Raw genomic sequence first — 20,666 nt, 5'->3', positions numbered from 1 at the left:
GAGTCTTGAAAGTCACATTAAGTAATTTTAACTTTATTCTTATGAATGAGGTATTTATTTTTAAATGTTTGTTTATTTTTCATCTTCTTGAAGAGCTAGACAGGCAAAGATTTTCCATCCATTGGTTTATTCCCCAAATGACCACAGCAGCCAAAGCTGGGCCAGGTCAAAGCCAGGAGCCTGGAACTCAATCCAGATCTCCCATGTGAGTGATAGGGGCCCAAGTAACTGAGCCGTCAACTGTTGGCTTTCAGGATGCCTAAGAAGGATGCTGGGTAGAAGGTGGAGCTGCTAGGACTGGAACGAGCACTCTGATAGGGGCTGTGGGCTCCCCAGTCAGTGGCTTAGCCTGTTGTACCACAATGCCTGTCCCCTGGACTTTATTGCTAAAGTAATAAAAAGCTATGGCAGGTATGTGAGCAGCAAAGTAATGTGTTTGGATTTCTATTTTGAAGATGTCACCTGGCTACATTGTGGGTGATGGACAGACAGAAGCAAAGAATGGAGGTGGGGTGTCAGCGGGGACACAGTGGTGGCTGCACAGGGCAGTAGAACTGAAACTGAGAGAGGAATAAAGCAGCACACCTTGTATCTGTTTGGCTTGAGTAACCGGGGTGGGTTTTGTGGGGAGGGTACAGAATCAGGGCAGTGTTTCCATGGCAGGAGAACAAAGCAACTACTTGGAAAGAATATCTAGACCTTGCGAGCTCAGCTATGTTTGGGGGACTACATTTAATAGGCACAAGCACTTGGGGATATGAGAAGCAGAGAAGATTTTTAGTGGTGAATCTATTGAAGAGGGTTGTATAGCAACATTGAGCTTCCCATTGTGTGTAGAAGGTGTGGCCAAGTCTAGGATTCCCGCTTTAGTATGTTTGCACACTGCTTAAACATTCTCATCTATTTGTCTTAATTCCAAGACGAATTTGACAGAACTTTGATAGCATCGTAAGAATTGAGAGAGCCTTGTAAAAGGTTTACGGCATTGCACATAGTCTCCCCTTTCATTTATTACTGAATGTGAGTCACATAATCATATTCTGTGGCCAATCTGATGATTATGAGTCTTCTGTGTATAAAAGGTTAAAAGACATAGAAACTGAATAAATTATCTCATTAGAATAATTCAGATTAAAATACTTAAATGAAGAGAAGAAAGGGGAGAGAGGCCAGCGCCGCGCGAGAGAGAGATAGAAAAGAATTTCTACATCTGAAATAGTTTTATAATTTAAGTAAATTATTTACATTTAGAATATAATTCACTTTTAAAAATGCAACAAAATTATTTTTTAAATGTTTTAATTTTTGGAAATAAGGTCTGTGAATTACAGAGAACTGAATTCCCCACTTTAGAGTCACATTGAACAGTTTATATAAACTGCCTCTTAGATGAGTTAATTGAGCTAAAATTTTGTTGTCATCTCAGCCTTTCTACAACATTCTCTACGATGGCTGAATTCCTGCAGAAGCTACTTACAAATATAATTGTCATCATTGTTTTTATAAAATGCCCATAAAACCACACAAAAAAAGTAAAATTAGCTAGGTGGTAAGAAAATGCAAAGACAAGCCACAGTCTAGAAGAAAATATTTGCAAATCACATAGTGATTCAAACCTTGAACCGAGATTATATAAAGAACTCTCAAACTCAGTAGTAAGAAACCAAATTGCGCAATAGAAAATGAGCAAAAGGTTTGGGCAGACACATCACAGAGGAAGATACGTGGCAAATAAGCACCTGACAAGAGGCACAGAAGCATTCCTCATCAGGGAAATGCAAATTAAAACCACGAGATGCCGCTGCACATGAACTAGAATAGGCGTAGTGAAAAGGATGGGGTGTTCCAATGATGGGAAACATGTAGATGAGCAGGAATTCTTATACACTGCTGGTAGGCATGAAAACTGGTACCACTGGGAAAACAGTGTCTTAAGAAGCTGTGACCCAGCCCCGGAGAAATGCAAGCCAGTGTCTACACAGAGACATGTGTAGTTCATCACAGCACTCTTTGCAAGAGGCCTGGTGGGGAGACAAGTACGTGGCTGCACTGTAAAATAATTCTTCTGGAGAAAGAAGCCAGACAAGAAGAGTGTGTGGCCAGCGCTGTGGCTCACTGGGCTAATCCTCTGCCTTGTGGCGCCGGCACACTGGGTTCCAGTCCTGGTTGGGGCGCCAGATTCTGTCCCGGTTGCCCCTCTTCCAGGCCAGCTCTCTGCTGTGGCCTAGGAAGGCAGTGGAGGATGGCCCAAGTGCTTGGGCCCTGCACCCCATGGGAGACCAGGAGAAGTACCTGGCTCCTGCCTTCGGATTAGCATGGTGTGCCGGCCGCAGCACATCGGCGGCGGCCATTGGAGGGTGAACCAACGGCAAAGGAAGACCTTTCTCTCTGTCTCTCTCTCTCTCACTGTCCACTCTGCCTGTCAAAAAAAAAAGAAAAGGAGAAGAAGAAGAGTGTGTGTGGTGATTCCTTATCTGTGAAATCCTAGAGAGTGCAAGCTAATCGCTAGGGACTGGAAGCAGAGCAGTGGTTTCCCAGGTGGGGAAGAAAGGAGGGGTTTCTAAGGGACACAGGAACTTTTGGAAGTATTGGCTATCAAAATGCATCAAATTGTGCAGTTTATATCAGCCATATCTCAATAAAGTTGTTAATGAGAGAATAGGGTAGACATGGTCAGGATTTGTAGTTGAAGTGGTGCCTGTAGAATGATCAGTATTGAACCAAGATGGCATTTAGAGATCAAGTGTGTATAATAACTTAGTGATGATGCCTTAAAAATAGGAGTTTGATTTTCAGATGATGCCCACATTTTTCATAGCTACAGCAAGGAAGTTTTCTGATTTTAATTTCCTCTTTTTTTTTAAAAGATTTATTTATTTATTTGAAAGAGTTACACAGAGAGAGGAGAGGCAGAGTGAGAGAGAGGTCTTCCATCTGATGGTTCACTCCCCAGTTGGCCACAAAGGCTGGAGCTGCACCAATCCAAAGCCAGGAGCCAGGAGCTTCTTCCAGGTCTCCTATGTGGGTGCAGGGGCCCAAGGACTTGGGCTGTCTTCCACTGCTTTCCCAGGCCATAGCAGAGAGCTGGATCAGAAGTGGAACAGCCGGGTCTTGAACTGGTATCCATTTGGGATGCCGGCGCTTCAGGCGAGGGCGTTAACCCACTGCGTCACAGCTCCGGCCCCTTAATTTCCTCTTGACTAGACTGTACACAGGCAGAGCTACCTTACTGGTGACCAGTGAAAGCCTGGCCATTTCTTCCTAGGACACTCTTTAACCACAGGGTTCTGCCTGCCATGTTCTAGAATGTTCCACTGAGAAACAGCTTATGAACATAACACAGAAATTACAGGCATCACATATTTCATTTGGGCTTTTGAGATGGCTACAAGTGAATTTTTCCTTGCTTACAAGTTTTATGATATTATTGAAATAAATCTTCATTTCTTTATTCATCTTTAAAGATACCATATAAATTTAATCGTCCATATACTCAAGCCACAGTTAACAAAATAACAAAAAGAAATAGGAAAAATTATAAGGGCAATACAGCTTCATGCACTGATGTTCACTTTCCAAATTCCTTGAAATATAAAATTTGAACATACAGTAGCTTGTTTATCAATGCTTAAAGAAGCGTTTTGAGAGGAACAGTAGAGCCTTAGGCTTGTGTGTTTAGGTGGCTTCCTCTGTCACATAGGGACCACGTGGTGGAGTAAAGACTCAGTGAGAATCTGCTGATACCGGCTCCAGTACCCTTTCTTGTCAGTCATCCTTGGGGCTTCTTTGTACTCTAGCAAATGATTAAGGAACCTAAAGCCATCTCGGTTATGTGGACTGCCTCTGCTGATACTTCATGAAAGCCCAAACTCCAATTTTATCAATATTTATCAACTAATTTAAGTTTAAATATTTATCAATGAATATATAATAAGTCACTTTAAAAACAAGATTGTTAGTCCATAAAGATAATATACATGTCTGTTTAAAATATTTGTCAATCTCAAGATTGATAGAAGATAGCTGTCTTTGATAGAACCCATCCAATAGCTTCTGCAAAATTCCACTGTACAAATTAAAAGGCACGTAATGTCTTATGAAGAACAGAGTTTTGGGGGTGGGCATTTGGCACAGCAGTTCAGACGCTGCTTGGGACATCGACCATCCCTATCAGAATGCACAGATTCAAGTCCTGCCTCTGCATCAGGGCCAGGACTGCCAGTAAAGCGTATTGAATAAACCGCTACTGAGAAGGTTGCTTCAGTCACAACTTTCTCAGCAATTCTGGCTTCAGTAGCTCCCAGCCTCAGACCTTCAGTGGCTTACCATAGCCTCCAGAAAAGACCTCTCATGATTTGCCCATGAATGAATCTTCCTGCTTACTCTCAAACGCACTGGATGAACCATTCTCTTGGCCGTATCATTGACTTGGCCATCTCTCTTTGTTTTCTTCCCTTGTCTCCTTTAAGACTCTCTTCAGGAAGCTTCCATGACTGCCTGCCCAGTCAGAATCCAATCATCTTTACTGTCGTTTCCAGATTTGTTCGTTGAACCTCAGTGGGTCCTAGTTTTATGTATGTATAGTTGTTGCTGACCAATCCACATCACCCACTAAACCATACATTTGCTATGTTCTACTCTGCCTGGTGCCTGGCACAATACAAGATACCTAGGAAAGACTCAACAAGGTGGAATAAATGGATGAAACTCAGAAGTGGACCACAGCAACTAAGAGACCGCAGTGTGATTGCAGGACACTGATGAAAAAGTAGGGTGACCAGAAGCAGAGTCCAGAGACATGGCTGAGAAGGGGCTGGCCAGTTCAACAAAACGGTGTGAAGCTCAACTCTGTCATTTGTTAGCTGTATCAGTTTTGATGGAGTGACTTCATGTAAGTCTTACATTTTCTCATCTGTAAAATAAAGGTGAAGACAATGCCCGCTTGTAAAGTTACTGTAATGATGAAATGCAATAAAGGATATAAAGCAATAACATTTACACACAGGACTTACCAAAGGATGAGCCTTTACATTTACTTCTATTATTGAATGTGCAATGCCACTGTACACTTGATCTCCTCCATCTGACTAAAAGGATAGAAGCAAAAAACAGAAAAAAAAAATACAAACAGAAGAGGAATTTTCTTCATAAGTAATTATTCAATGAATTCCACAACAAGATGTCAGATTCTGAATTGAAGCGAATTTCTTCTAATTTCCTTGGATTTAGCAAATCATGGGTCACAGGGGGAAATTAGAGTAATGGCAATAGGTGAACAAGGAACAGGAGGTGAAGCCCACTATTCAAGGGTGTTTGCATGGATTTTTATAGTGCTTTGTTACTTCCAAAGAATTTCAGTAGTGGTAATCAGTCTACTTGTTTGTATCTCCATAAATACTTGAAGAATCTTAAAATAGCACTGTATTCTGAAATCAGCTTTAATGTCATTGGAAGAAGATGATCTATTCATGGCTTGGGACAGTTCTTACTTAGAGCAGTTGGAACTAATGCCGTGCATTTGAAGACACATGTCTTAGTTCAGCTTCCTTCTAGATGGATGGTCACCCTGAGAACCCGGGCTAATTTATCGTAGTTAATCCTCATGCAGCTCCTGCTCTTTCTTGTGTTTCAGGGCAGTCGCTCTCCTTGTACACACTCCGATGTATAAAGCATCGCAGCTCCTTTATCTCCTAAAACTTCTCAGTGTTCCTTGGGAGCCCTGCATTGTGGAGATCTGGGGTGCGGCGTGGCCCTGCTTGCACATCTGTTGAACCTCAGGATGCCAGTCCTGACCCATCACTGAATTGTCTGTTCGCATGACACAGCTTTTGCGTGGATGCTCAGCCAATCAGAAATTGCCTCCCTCTGCACCCTGGGACCCCCTCAGTGAGACACCTGTGGATGATAGGAGGCAGTGTTGCCCACTTCTGTCCACCCTGTGCTGCTCCCCTCGTGCCATCTCCCTCACACCATCTTGGGGTGCATCAGGCCAGAAGCTGGAGTTTTCCTGGGGGTCAGAGTCTCTTCCACACTTCTGCACCTGCCACCGGTCCACGGGCCCTTCAGCTTCCACACACCTCTCTGGATGTTCGTGAAACCCTAACTGCTGAGTTTCAAGCTCACATGGGACATAGGGGTGAGAACTGGGGAATCTGACTTCCTCCAGTTCCCTGTCATCCTTCTCGTGGGTCAGGAGGGCTGACCTCTGTCCTGTCTTTCCCTCTCCTTCATTGTCCTTACGTCTTAGCTGTCTTCAGAGGAAGAGCTGTGTACGCTGTGAAAGAAAATCCATGATGTGAGCTTAGTCTTGTTGGGTTCATGGTAAGGAATTTTATAAAACTGTCTCTGAGCAAAATCTGGTTTAAAACACTATTATCTTTCTTTAAATCCTATTTTGGTATCAGAAGCTAAATACTAAGTCTTCCTAGCCTTTTGTATTCCTTTTATCGCATTCATAAATCCTGTTAAGGCAAATGAGACCTTAGGGAAAAATAAGGAAAATAGAACGGAGAAAATCTCACTAACAGGTTTCAAAATATCCCCTGTGATGAGTTACTGTTACTATTCCAAATGCAGGCCTTGTTAATGGACACCATTGATTTGCATATTAACTGAGAGCCTTCCTATTGTTTTTGAAAAAGTGAAGAAAAAATAGCAAAAAACAGGTGTTAGTGGAAAGCAGAAATCAGTTTTCCTGGAGTTTCAAACTGAGACGAATGCCTGCCGAATATGGGAAGGTTGAGATTCTAGTCAGCTAACAAGATATTTGATGTGGAATGATCCGCCGTTACCTGAAATTATTTTTTAAAGGTTTATTTTATTAGTTTGAAAGAGTCACAGAGAGAGGTAGAGAGAGAGAAAGAGAGGTCTTCCATCTGCTGATTGACTCCCTGAATGGCTGCAAGGCCGAAGCCAGGAGCCAGGAGCTTCTTCCTGGTCTCCCACATGGGTGCAGGGGCCTAAGGACTTGGGCCATCTTCTACTGCTTTCCCAGGCCATAGCAGAGAGCTGGATTGGAAAAGGAGCAACTGGGGACACGGACCAGCGCCCAAAGGGGATGCCGGCTTTGTAGGCCGGGGAATTTAACCCGCTGCACCACAACGCCAGCCCCACCTTAAATTATTTTTGAAAGAATATAGGCCCATCATCTTTCTCAAGCAACATAAAATGAACTTACTTTCTTCATGGCTTCATCTTATTAATGGTACATGTCTCCCAGAATGACCATCAGCTTTAACCCAGTTTGATTAAAAACTGCTTTTTTTGCGCACATGGTAGGTACTGTTGGCCCTTGGGGAAATTTCTGTATAAGGGCCACCTCTAACCGGTCAGTGCATCACATGGATTTTTCTTCAACACGTGGTTCAGGGCCTCTTACTCTTCTTTCCTGTTTCACCAGCTTCTGCCACCTGGACCACAGTCTTGGTAGAACAGTGCTATTCCTACTGCCCAGACCACAGCACACAACACCATCTTCAGTTGTTTCCTGACCCCCAGTATCGTTGATACAGCAGACACAGAGAGAACCAGGGGCACAGTCACTGTTCATTCATGTGGCATAACCATCAGTGTTCGGCCACCACCTAACAGCGTCATCACCACATGACAGCTTTGAACACTGCGCCGGGTGGATCACTCCCTGGATCACCCCGAAAGTTTTATTTATTTATTTATTTTACTTGAAGAAAGAGGATGGGAGGAAGGAGAGAAAGAAACAACAGAGCAAGCGCCTACTTGCTCATTCCCCAAATTCCTATAGGGGCCTGGAACTCAGTCCAGATCTCCTATGTGATGGCATTACCGCTGCCTCCTAGGGCAGCGGGCGTCTGGAGCGGAGCTGAGGCTGTAGTAACCCAGGCACTCTAATATGGCATCCGACTGCACACTTCATTGCTAGGCCAAATGCATGCCCCAGTTAGGACATTTTTAAACCTCTTTTCCTTTCTATGAAACATTATTATTTTAATTGTACATACTTACGGGGGAAAACTATGATAATTTGAAACATGTGAGATGATCCCATCGAGCTAGTTAACATTGCCATATCCATGAACATTCTTTTAAATACATTTTTAGAGGTTGGTGCTGTGGTATGGTGAGTAAAGCTACTGCCTGTGATGCCAGCATTCCTTACGGGAGCTGGTTCAAGTCCAGGCTGCCTCACTTCCGATCCAGCTCCCTGCTAATGCACCTGCGAAAACAGTACAAGATGACCCAAGTGCTTGTAGGAGACTGGGATCGAGTTCCAGGCCCCTGGCTTTGGCCTGGCCCAGCCCCGGCTATTGCTGCCATTGGGGGAGTGAACCAGCAGGTAGAAGATCTTCCTCTGTCTCTGTAACTCTGTCTTTCAAATAAATAAATAAATCTTTAAAAAAAAAAAGTTTTAAGTGAGCATTTAACAACTGTACATATTTATAGGGTACAGTGTGATAGTCATATCCTGGTATACAATGCACATTTTTTTTATAAGTTTATTTGGTACAAACTTTTTTTTTTTTTTGAAACCCTTGCACAGTTTTTTTATTTTTTTTTCTTTTTTAAAGCACATGAACTTTTTTTTTTTTTTTGACAGAGTGGACAGTGTGAGAGAGAGAGACAGAGAGAAAGGTCTTCCTTTGCCATTGGTTCACCCTCCAATGGCCGCCGCGGCCAGCGCGCTGCAGCCAGCGCACTGCGCTGATCCGATGGCAGGAGCCAGGTGCTTCTCCTGGTCTCCCATGGGGTGCAGGGCCCAAGCACTTGGGCCATCCTCCACTGCCTTCCCAGGCCACAGCAGAGAGCTGGCCTGGAAGAGGGGCAACCGGGACAGGATCCGGCACCCCGACTGGGACTAGAACCCGGTGTGCCGGCGCCGCAAGGCGGAGGATTAGCCTAGTGAGCCACAGCGCCGGCCACAATGCACATTTATCCAATCAGAATGATTGGCATTTCCTTCTCCTTGTTGTTGTTCAGTGGAGCCTCCAGCACCTCTCTTCTGTTTGTTCATAAAATATGTGAGAGGTTGTGGTGATAAACTTCTTTTCTGCATCTTTCTTTTTTTAAAAGATTTATATTATTTATTTGAAAGACAGAGTTACAGAGAAAGTTACAGAGAGAGAGGTCTTCCATCCGCTGGTTCACTCCCCAGTTGGCTGCAACGGCCGGAGCTGTGCTGATCCAAAGCCAGGAGCCAGGAGCTTCTTCTGGGTCTCCCACGTGGGTGCAGGGACCCAAGGACCTGGGCCATCTTGTACTGCTATCCCAGGCCACAGCAGAGAGCTGGAGTGGAAGTGGAGCAGCCAGGACTAGAACCGGCGCCCATATGGGATGCCGGCGCTTCAGGCTGGGCTTTACCTCACTGCGCCACAGCGCTGGCCCCTCTTCTGCATCTTTCTATGGGTTCTTGCTGTATCTTAACTTCCTCATGCCCTTCCCTTTTGTGGTCCATGCCGGTCCCATATTTGATCTTACAGACGTGCTGTCCCAGCTTCATCCTTGTGCATCTTGAAGCATTCAGAAAGCAATGTCAATGCATGCTGCTACTTCATTCTGCAGACTGCGCTGTCATGTAATAGATGGTGTTTTCCTTACTCAGAGCAGGGCAGGGCGGGATGCTAGGGGTCCAGGACCTGAGCTCTCAAATCAACTGTGCTTGGGAAAAAGTCCCGCTGAGGCCGTGGCCACGTGTGAGTTCCTAAGTTCTCAGCAAGGACACAGAATCCTGTTTGACTGTCTTCAGAAAAAGAGTTGCCCTTTGCTCGGATGGTTCAACCATTGATAAATACGCGCACTTGTGCTTTGTATATGTGCCGTGAATTTGGAATTTATTTCATCTTCAGTGAGTCATGAAATGTTCTTTTTTCAAGTTCGTTTCAATAATCTAAACATGTAAAAACCATTGTTAGCTCACAAACTGCAAAACTGGGCAGCAGGTCAGAGGCCTGCCGTGTACGGACCCCTGCACCAGAGTCCAGGGATTACCGAGTCAAAGGTCACGAGTGGTCCATGGCTCCTGACGGACCTGCAGTTGGCCAGTTCCTTGCTGGTAATGTTGATGGTTGCCTTCAGCCATGTTTCTTGGATCGATTTCTGAGTTCAGACATTTACCAAGTGTCTTGATCACTAGACCACGTAATTTTTAAGGGACCATGCAAACTGGCCAGTAACCATTTTCTTGAAATCCATTTAGAATGGCAAAGCCATATGCATCACCTGGAGCAACCTTCTGCCATGGCCATCAGAGGCAACAAACAAACAAAAAACCTTGTCCAAAGCTCTCCAGAAGGGGCTTTCCAAGGTTTCATCATCTACCCTGAGTATTTCTCCATCAAACCCAGTTCATTCTAATCTTCTTTTGAGCCTAGAAAACACCTGGTAGCTTCCACCTTCAAATACAAAGACAACGATTAAGTTAGTTCCTCTGCATTTCTTCACTGGCCTTGGTTAATAATAACGACCAAAACCTATTTCCTTTTGTAGACTGTGAAACTGAGCTAGGAGAGTGGCTTTCTCAGATTGAGAGAAAAGGAAAATGAACTCCAAATGCCATGCGCCCTGCCTCTAGGACTGTCATGATCATAAATTAATATTTATTAAGCAGCGGCTGCTTGCATGCCACCAAGGGAGGCACCATGGCAGTTAGTCCCACGCATTACTGTACATTGACATTTTTTGTTCAATTTATTAAATTGCATCCTTGATGATTAAATTGCTCCAGGCCATAAGCACAAAATCGAAAATATTCAATTAGGGCACATAAAACAAGGCGACAGCAGTTAAAACATGGTGCATTAAAATATCAGCGTGAGAGCTGCAGTTCTCAAATTCCACAAGAAACAGATTAGCCAGGTATTCTGAAGGCCGGAGGACTGGCCAGACCGAGGAGGGCAGTGCACTTTCTAAGAGGAAAACCCTTTCTCCAGCTCCCTGTAGATGGAATTTGAGACCCAAGACTTGTAGGCAGTTTATATCATTTGCCAAACTTTTCTAAAATATTCTTAAATTGTAAGGTATACTTAAGGTACACTTCATGTTTTTATTCAAACTAGAAGTTGAGAATTTTTCAAATAGAAAATACTTCTTTGTTGGGCTGGTGTTGAGGTGCAGCGGGCTGAGCCACCTCTTCAAATGCTTGCCTCCCGTGTCAGGGTGCTGGTTTGAGTCCCAGCTACTCTGTTTCCAGTCCAGCTCCTTGCTAATGTGCCTGTGAAAGCAGCAGCAGATGACCCAAGTGCTTAGGCCCCTGCCATCCATGTGGGAGACCAGGATGGAGTTCCAGGCTCCTGGCTTTGGCTTGGCCTTGACCTGGCTGTTGAGGCCATTAGCAGAATGAAGAAGCAGATGGAAAATCTGTGTGTGTGTGCGTGTGTGTGTGTGTGTGTGCGTGTGTGTTCACCCCTTCCTGCCACCCTGCCTTTCAAATGAGTAGGTGGTTTAATCTTGGAGAAAAAGGAAAATTGGAAATTCATTCTTTAAAAAAGTATGTAAAATATCGTTCAACTATTCTTTAAATACCCACACCACACTCTAAGGTTTTTTATTGGGACATTTGTGTATTAATTACATCCCCCCCCCCAAAAAAAAAAAAAAAAAAAAAACAACAACAGCCATTTCTCTCCATGGGAATGCCACTGACTCAGGCCAGTAGCACTCGGGACGGAGAGGCACCAGCAGGGAGAGCGGGACTCTACAGCAAACGGCCCACAGAGGAGGGGTGGCAGGAGCTCTGCTCAGCTTCTCCTTTGCAACTGCAAGAGGAAAAGAAATCCAACATGGCCGCAGTAAGCATGTGACGGTTCCCAGTTGTGTGGCAGGGCTGAAAATGGCGTTGAAGACGTTAACAACAAAACAGGATAGCATTTAACTGGGACTACCTAGGATGACGCGATAGGAGGAAGAGTAAAGTCCACCAAGAATCCAAATGCAATACGGGAAAGGAGCGTCTAGGTCTCAACACCATTGAGAAGAGTTCGGGCTCACGTTTGACAATGAAGTGGATAAAGCAACTTACATAAAGCAACATACAGAATGGAATTAGAATTGTAATGAAAGCTAATAGAAACTCAGGACATGTTTGCCATCATGTCGCAGGTTCAGATGTATAAAAATCATTGTGTTAAACCCCAACAGCAGGATTCTGAAACATTCTCTAAGGATAACCTGGAAAGATTTCTGTAAAATGAAGACTCCAGTATCCAGCACTGCTAGGATGGTACAGTAAGTTTTTTTTTTTTTCTTTAATGATTTGTTTATTTATTTGAAAGGCAGAGTTACAGAGAGGCAGAGGCAGAGATAGAGACAGAGAGAGATCTTCCATCCTCTGACTCATTCCCCAAATGGCTGCAATGGCTGGAGCTGATCTGAAGCCTGGAGCCAGGAGCTTTTTCTGGGTCTCCCACTTGGGTGCAGGGGCCTAAGGACTTGGGCCATCTTCTACTGCTTTCCCAGGCCATAGCAGAGAGCTGGGTGGGAAGTAGAGCAGGCTGGACTTGAACCGGCGCCCATATGGAATGCTGGCACTGCAGGTGGTGGCTTTATCCGCTATGCCACAGTGCCAGCCCCAAACAGTAAGTTTTTGAGAAGCAATCCAGGAGTGTTCATCACAGCAGGATTCCTAAGCATGGTGGCCTCTGACCCACACTTTGAGAAGCTCTGCTCTTGGTGGTGAACAGCTCATTTCATGGACTCTGTCTACTGTCTGAGGCAGTGCCAGTGGCCAGTGAGGCTGCTCTGACTTCCAGTTGTATATCTGCTTGCTGGGCTTTTATGGACCTGAGAGTAAAGATTAACTACATCCATGTGTAGGCCAGCCACTTGTGTTTTCTTAATTGCTTTAAAAATGTAACTTGCTATTAAAATACTGTTTGAATGACTTAAACTATGACTTAAACATCTCTCTGTCTCCTAAGCTTGAGACCAAGGACTGTCTTAGTTCACCCTGGTAGCTTTAGTGCTTAGTGCAGCTGAATTCAATAATAGTTTTATTATTGTATGTTAGAAGCAATGTTATTGATTTCTTAGTATAAAACTGGGGAAATATTTTGGTATTTAAGGAAACAGGAACCTCTGGACAACAGTAATAACTCAAACCATCACTGTCGGAAGTGCTAGGGCCTGGAGTTTCTGTGCCCTCCAAAATTCATGTTGCGACTTCACCCTCTATAAAATTCAGGGGCTACTAATGTGATAGTCTTAAGAAGTGGGCCTTGACGAGTGGTTAGGCCACGACCATTCTCTGTTGTTAATTTGGCTCTGGACACCGTTTGACCAGCTTGCTGGGTTGCACTTGCCCTTCTGCCCTGTGCCACGTGAGGATCCAACAGCAGTGCCCTCACCAGCTGCTGGCCCCTTGGAACTGCTCAGCTTTCAGGGCTGTAAGAGATAAATTCTGGTGGTTTTTTTGTTTGTTTGTTTGTTTGTTTTTATGAATTACCCAGTCTCAGGTGTGTTGTTATAGCAGCACAAAGACACACGGAACGCTTTTTTTCTCAGTTACTCTTGGGCTAAAGCCTACCCAGTTCTGCCTGTTCTGTCTCTGATGGCTTCAGAGACATTTCAGATTACCTGGACAGTGCTTTCCTAAGAACGACGCAGTCTTTTTTCTTTTTTTTACAGGCAGAGTGGACAGTGAGAGAGAGAGACAGAGAGAAAGGTCTTCCCTTTTGCGGTTGGTTCACCCTTCAATGGCCGCCGCGGCCGGCGCACCACGCTGATCCGAAGGCAGGAGCCAGGTGCTTCTCCTGGTCTCCCATGCGGGTGCAGGGCCCAAGCACCTGGGCCATCCTCCACTGCACTCCCTGGCCACAGCAGAGAACTGGCCTGGAAGAGGGGCAACTGGGACAGGTTCTGGCACCCCGACCGGGACTAGAACCCGGTGTGCCGGCGCCGCAAGGCGGAGGATTAGCCTAGTGAGCCACGGTGCCAGCCACAACACAGTCTTAGGGTTGGGTTTGCTGCCTGCCCCATCCTGAAAACCATTTTATCGTAATACAGACTCACCTGCAAAATGCAAAATAAATAAATAGCTACACGTAGCTTTCAGACCATGCAGGTCTAAACCTGGCCTCTTTAAGAAAAGACTGCTTTCGATTCTCTGTGCTGTGATGCAGGGGCCATATTTGCATACAACACTGTGAGGTCGGGAGCGCGTGCTTTCTTGTTCTCTTGCTTAGAGCGTGCATACACACACGCACACACTCAAAGCATGCAGTGTTTGAATCTGCCTGGCCCTCTTCCGCTAACTTTTCTTGCCAACTCCAGTTAAACAGCCGCCTGCCAATGTACCAACTTTGTTTGGCTGTTACTCTGTCATGTATTTTTGCAGGCAGTATATTAACTTGTCTTCCCAACCATCAGATCATTTTGAAATAATGGTATTATTGTCAGTGGTGCTTCTCCGTCCATCATGAACCTTTCGCTGTTTTAACTGAGCAGGACTCTTTATTTCAGGCTGCCCTGTGCTTTCTCATGAAGACTCCCTGCTCACTGTCACTTTGCATCTGAGCTGTAGTGGATTTTTACATTTGCCAAGTCACTGTGGCACACATATTTTGGGTGGTGGCCTTTTGAACTCATTTGCCAAGGTAGCATGTTTTGGAATAAAAATGATGTCCACTGAAGAAAGTGAATGTACCAGAAGAGTTTCAATGAGTAGAGTAGGAGGCTTTCAAGAAGGAACTGTCTGCTTCCTGGTCAGCCTTCTAGAGAGAAGAAGTAGGAAACTAGGGTTTTAGATGAAAACGAGAGAGCTACAAGTTTGATTCTTGCTGTAGTCATCTACCAAGGATGGAGCAGACATGATACAGGGTTTGAAATTTCAGTGCCCTAAAAGCAAGGCTGGCTGAGAAATTCATCTGCAGTCCTACTGAGCTGGATAAACTGTAAAACATGTAGCTGGGGTGGGCATTTGGCTCAGAGGTTAGGATGTCATTTCCCCTACCATAGTCCCTGGAACGGAGTCCTGCCTCCACTTCGGATTCCAGCTTCCTGCTAAAGCAGGCCCTGGGGACAGCAGATGATGGCTCCGGTACTTGGATGCACTCCCTTGGGAGACCCAGGCTGAGTTCCTGGCTCCTGGATTTGGCCTGGCCCAGCCCCTTGGCTGTTGGGGACCCTTGGGGAATGAGCCAGTAGATGGAAGATCTCTTTCTGCCTGTCTCTGTCTCTCTGCCTTTCAAATAAATAAATAAATAAATATATAAATATTTTTGGGGAAAAAAGCATAGCTACAGGGGTGATGTGGTGGTGTTTTCTCTCAAGTGAAAACAGGAAAAAGAGCTTCTGACATTATTTGCATATGAGACGATCAAGTGAGATAGTAACAGGCACCCAAAGACTGAATGAGAAGGCCACCCAAAGACTGAATGAGAAGGCCACCCAAAGCACTGGCTAGCAGCATGTCACATGATGAGCAAGCAAGGTTTGGGTAACAGAACACACAGCGGGAATCTTCACGTGTCCAGTCGTACACCCAGCAGTATGGACTGGGTGCCTACCACACGCTGGCTACTGTTCTAGACTGGGTGCCTACCACACGCTGGCTACTGTTCTAGACTTGGACGGAACAGAGATCACCGTCCTTGTGCAGTTTGCTTCTAATGGGAGGGATGTTAGCAATGACCATGAACACCATAAGTAAGTCAGACCTAGAGCATGTTGAGAAGTGATGGGGGAGACAGACAAAAGCAGAGCAGATTAAGGGGCCCAGGCACGCAGGGGAACGTGCTGCTAAGTGGCAAAGTTGGATTTGAGCAAAGGGGAGATAGAGGGAGCCCACAGGGTGCTACTGCAAACTCTCCGGGTAGAGAAGAGTTAAAGCCGAGGCCCGAGGCCCCGACACAGGCACCCGGTGGTTCTGGGAAGAGCAAGGAGGCTGTGTGTCACTGGGCTGGAGGGGGAGGAGCTGGAGGTGGGCTGCACAGGCACAGATGATGCAGGGCTGTGCACACGTCTGTCAGAAGGCTTTCGTTGTCAGTGAGAGGGAAATGCAGCACATCAGGTCGTCGAGCGAGAGTTTGGCTTTGATTTTTGTTGGCCAAAGAAACCTTTTCTTTAAAGAATACAAACTTCATGTATTTTCTAAGCACAACTTCAGGAATACAGTGATTCTTCCCACATACCTGCCCTTCCCCCTCTCTCCCTCCCCCCTCTCCCTCTCCCTCTCCCATTCCCAGTCCCCTTCCCCACTAAGATCCATTTTCAGTTAGCTTTGTACACGGAAGACCAACTCTGTACTAAGAGTTCAACAATTTGCATGAAAAAAGAAAAAAACTGTGTCTCAACAGTCGAGACAAGGGCTGTTCAAAGTCATTGCATCTCGAAGTTAATTTCACTTCTTTTTTTTTTTAGAAACTTAATTAACTTTAAAGGAGCACCCAAGAATGATACATCTTGTTGAGCACTTAGAAATAACTGTAACTTATGAGACATGAGCATATCCTCCACTTAATACACTAAAAGAAAGTAAGTCCTTGAGAGCAAGTTTCATCATTAACTGAGGAAGCAGCTAAGAAAACAAGCACTGGAGTTGGATGCTTAGGCATAGCTAAAACTTAGGAGACATAGAATGTCTTCCACTTACTACACTAAAACAAAATCAATCTTTGAGAACAAGTTTTAGTCGTAACTCTCATGTATAACTCTTTGAGGACTGAAGTACTGCGTGGGAAGTCAGTGCACACTGACTCCTGTTGTTAATCACTTGGATTTTGAAGCTCTCACTCAGATTAGGCTCAATGGAGCCAGGGCCCCTCATAAAGTTCTTGTAAGGAGATGGGCAGTGCTGTGGCTTTGGTCAGGGTGGGAGCCGCACGGGAAATAATCAGCGATAAGGAGCAGCATGACATGACTGCAGGTTATAAAGAAGTGAGGAGGCCAGCGCCATGGCTCACTTGGTTAATCCTCCACCTGTGGCACCAGCATCCCATATAGGCGCCAGTTCTAGTCCCGGTTGTTCCTCTTCCAGTCCAGCTCTCTGCTGTGGCCTGGGAAGGCAGTGGAGGATGGCCCAAGTGCTTGGGCCCTGCACCCGCATGGGAGACCAGGAGGAAGCACCTGGCTCCTGGCTTCGGATCCGTGCAGCGCTGGCTGTAGCTGCCTCTCTCTCTCTCTCTCTGTCTGTCTCTGTCTCTCTCTGTCTCTGTCTCTCTATAACTCTACCTGTCAAATAAATTAAAAAAATAGAAGAAGAAGAAGAAGTAGGGGAAAGGGCTCAAGAACTGCTGGCAAAGGAGAAGTTCACACACTGCATTCTTTAATCACAGACGCAAAATAAACCCCTGGAAGTTTGTATTGTTTCCATTGAATGCTGCTGCTTGCATAATTTCTCAAAATGACTGACAGCATTGATGAAAAGATGAGTCAGCACTGAGAGTTTTTGGAGAAGAGCGGACTAACTTCTCTTAGAACCCAGCGCACCAATGTTGATTTGTGTGTTTAGATTGCAGTGATGGCTTGGACCTGCAGCATAGGTAAACTGGCTTAAAAAATAAGTTGGAAGCTTATTTGGAAGGGAAAGACCATTTGGCGGTGGGGTGGCGTAAGTGACAAATATAAAATAAGTGTCCCTTTGTACACAAAGGCCCTTGGTTTTCTTTATCTTGATCAGATATTGAATATCATGAACTGCCCAAGACGTGCACTGTGCTATTGAGTTCTCTCTAAATGGAATTCCACCTGCCCTCTGTGGCCTAGACCCTCCACAGCACCTGCTCCATCCTGGGGCACACCAGGTTCCAGCCTGGGCCTCTGTGCTGAGGTGGCCCACTGTACTCTCGGCGGCTGACAGAGCACAGGGGTGAGGTCCACCCCGATCTGCAGAACCATCCATGAATGCTCGTGAGGACAGATGTCACAGCTCATCCCCTTCTTAGCCCTGGCCTTCTCATGACCGGCCAATTCCATCGATGAATGGGTCTGGCGTCCCGGGCACGGTGCTGTCTGCCACTGAGGAGCACCTGGTGCTGGGAGACTGGAAAGGGACCTTGAATTCAGCTGCTCTCTGCCTCCACTTGGTACGTGTCCTCCTGAGAGAGACGCAAAGACCTTGTCTCTTACTGCGGCCACACGTCAGCTCTGTCTGTGCTGGAGAACATGAGCACCCTATGAACGGGCGTGGAATAGACTCCACCTCCTGGAACACGAGCCTCCACGGGATAGCTTCTGTCATCATCCACAAGGATAAGGTCAATGTGGGCTCTACTGGGCACTGCCCTGTTCTGTTCCACCTGCCCATTGGGACTCCCCTCTGAGTGCATACAGCTAAGACCCCTGGAACACCATGGGCTCCCCTGATGTCCCCCTGGGGGTCCGTGATTAGCCTGGATGTCCTGCTGTGTGTGTTCTCTACCTATCCCAGTTTACTCATTTCCACCACCTGCTGTTTCTAGGGCATTAGACTAAATTAATCCATTGGGAAGAGGGTTCACCTTGGGGCCTCACTCCTGCTCTTCAGCCCGGGGCAGGTGCCAGGTCCCCAGCTTCACTATCCTCTATCTGTCTACCACACTCCATGGCCTGGTTCTGCACTCCCCCCATCCACACTCCCCTCCCCATCTGGCATGGTCAAGGCTGAGAGGAGCTATGTCCCAGCCAGTCCTGACCCTACAGTTGGTCACATGGCTGCCGTGCCCACGAGGAGTCCTGATTAAAGGCAGCAGAACAAAAGAGAGTGTGGCCCAAGCCACTTCCTGCCAGATTGCCTTGCTCCTGTCAGTCAAATGGAAGATGTCCTGACACCAGTTAACACCCCCTGTGCCTTTTAGCTTGACCACACAGTGAACTATAAGCACACAGGGATTCTCAATGTCATGCCGGGGTACGAGGCTGGTCTTGCAAGGTGTTCTACTGAGACTCCTGGCACCTGGCTCTAGACAGGCCGCTGTGGGCACGTGGCAAATTCTAGCCATGAACCTGGAGGGGGTCCCACAAGTCTGCCGTGGAAACTGGGGTGCCTCAGCCCTGGCAAAGCCTTCTGTCCTGGCTTTTCTACCTCTTATGGCTATGAGAAGCAGTGCTGTGGGCCTGTGTGAGTCACCTGGCACCAACAGGGGACCTCTTGCAGACGTAGGAGGGCCCTGTTGTTCAGTCCATGGCTAAGCTGTGGAAGCTCCTGGACCCTGAGCAGGCTGTGCAGACGGTAGGGGTAGCCAGGAAGCTTTTCGGTCTGGGTATAGAACTTGCCATGTTAAGCTCCTACACGGGAAAGGGTGGTCCAGAGCGGAAAGACAGCATGGATTTACAAGTACAAAAGAGTTTAAAAAGGAAAGAGGGGAGGGAAGGGAGAGGGAGAAAGAAGGGAGTGGGGAGAGAGGAGGAGGGAGAGGGAGAGGGAGAGGGAGAGGGAGACAGAGACAACCGCAAGGCAGGGAGTTGCCGACTGATGCACAGGGCTTGGCATGTAAGAGTCTAGAACTCCTTTCTCTCATCACGCCACAGTAATTAGTAGCCTATTTGGGCCTTTCGTAGTATTAAAACCAACGTGTTTTCTGCCTTTTTTTTTTTTTTTTTTTGACAGAGTGGACAGTGAGAGAGAGAGACAGAGAGAAAGGTCTTCCTTTGCCGTTGGTTCACCCCCCAATGGCCGCTGCGGCCGGCGCACTGCACTGATCCGAAGGCAGGAGCCAGGTGCTTCCCCTGGTCTCCCATGCAGGTGCAGGGCCCAAGGACTCGGGCCATCCTCCACTGCAGTCCCGGGCCATAGCAGAGAGCTGGCCTGGAAGAGGGGCAACCGGGACAGAATCCGGCGCCCCGACCGGGACTAGAACCTGGGATGCTGGTGCCGCAGGCGGAGGATTAGCCTAGTGAGCCACAGTGCTGGCCGTTTTCTGCCTTCTAAGATAAAACCTATTCTTCATTTGTCATAGTCTTGGGTTTGAGATTTTCAGCAGAGGAGAAAGACAAAGTGACTTTCCCTTTCAGATGACTTGAGCACAGGTCCGAAGTTAGATAACAAAATTTGTGTGATTTTTCTGATAACAACACTTAAAGCCCTGAAGGAAATATGTTGAAAGGAAAAATAAGCATGTTGCCCATTTGGGCTCAGGAAATAGCTGACTTCATCATGAAAGTGCCTAGATAGCGATCATGGCAATGATATTTTTAAGTTTTTCTTTATTTGAAAGGCAATTAAAGAGAGACACAGACAGAGTTCCCATTCAGTGGTCCACTCCACAGCTGCCAGGAACAGAAAACTCAATATGGGACTCCCACGTGGGTAGCAGGGACCCACGTCCTGGAGCCAACACCTGCCACCTCCCAGGACACACATTATCAGGAAGATGGATCCAGGAATGGAGCCAGGACGTGAACGTAGGCACTCTGCTATGAGATGTGGGCTTCCCAGGTGGCCTCTAAGCCACTAGGCTCAGTGCCCAGCCCAAGACGTTGATGTTGTGCCATTGTTTGGAGCTGCCTCACTGCCACTTAAATATTATCGATAACTGGGAAATATTTATCTTATCCTACTGCAACAAGGGGTACAGTGCTCAGTAGAGGCTTAAAGGCACCTTGATCATGATTTCTAGTACCTTCTATTCATCCTCGTACAGAAATCTGGGTGTGTATAGCCATTTTCCTAGATTTCCTTAAAAGCAGCAGCAAAGTTAGTGACCTGAACAGCTGGAGAGCCTCGGCATGGCCTGGAGAATTGTGGATAGATCCACTGGGAAGTTCTGAGTCTGAAGACGAGT

The 20,666-nt window shown here is 46.3% G+C and overlaps 1 long non-coding RNA gene across 8 annotated transcripts in view; it reads left to right on the top strand.

Annotated features, from left to right (window-relative positions):
- The window catches only part of LOC108176986 (uncharacterized), a 63,996-nt gene that overhangs the window by 16,506 nt on the left and 26,824 nt on the right, over positions 1-20,666 (top strand). For 2 of the 8 annotated variants that reach the window (XR_016213600.1, XR_016213597.1), the window contains exon 5: positions 4,470-4,974. The exons of the other annotated variants lie outside the window; for them this stretch is intronic. This is a non-coding gene — a long non-coding RNA (uncharacterized LOC108176986). Of the gene's footprint in view, positions 1-4,469; positions 4,975-20,666 lie in introns of those variants that run through there. 8 annotated transcript variants of the gene reach the window in all.

Source organism: Oryctolagus cuniculus, chromosome 9 (genome assembly GCF_051225735.1).
Source record: "Oryctolagus cuniculus isolate XC-2025 breed Fujian yellow rabbit chromosome 9, ASM5122573v1, whole genome shotgun sequence".
In the NCBI taxonomy this organism is placed as follows: domain Eukaryota; kingdom Metazoa; phylum Chordata; class Mammalia; order Lagomorpha; family Leporidae; genus Oryctolagus; species Oryctolagus cuniculus.
Note: the sequence above shows the minus strand (reverse complement) of the source record. Positions and strands in the feature narration are given on the sequence as shown.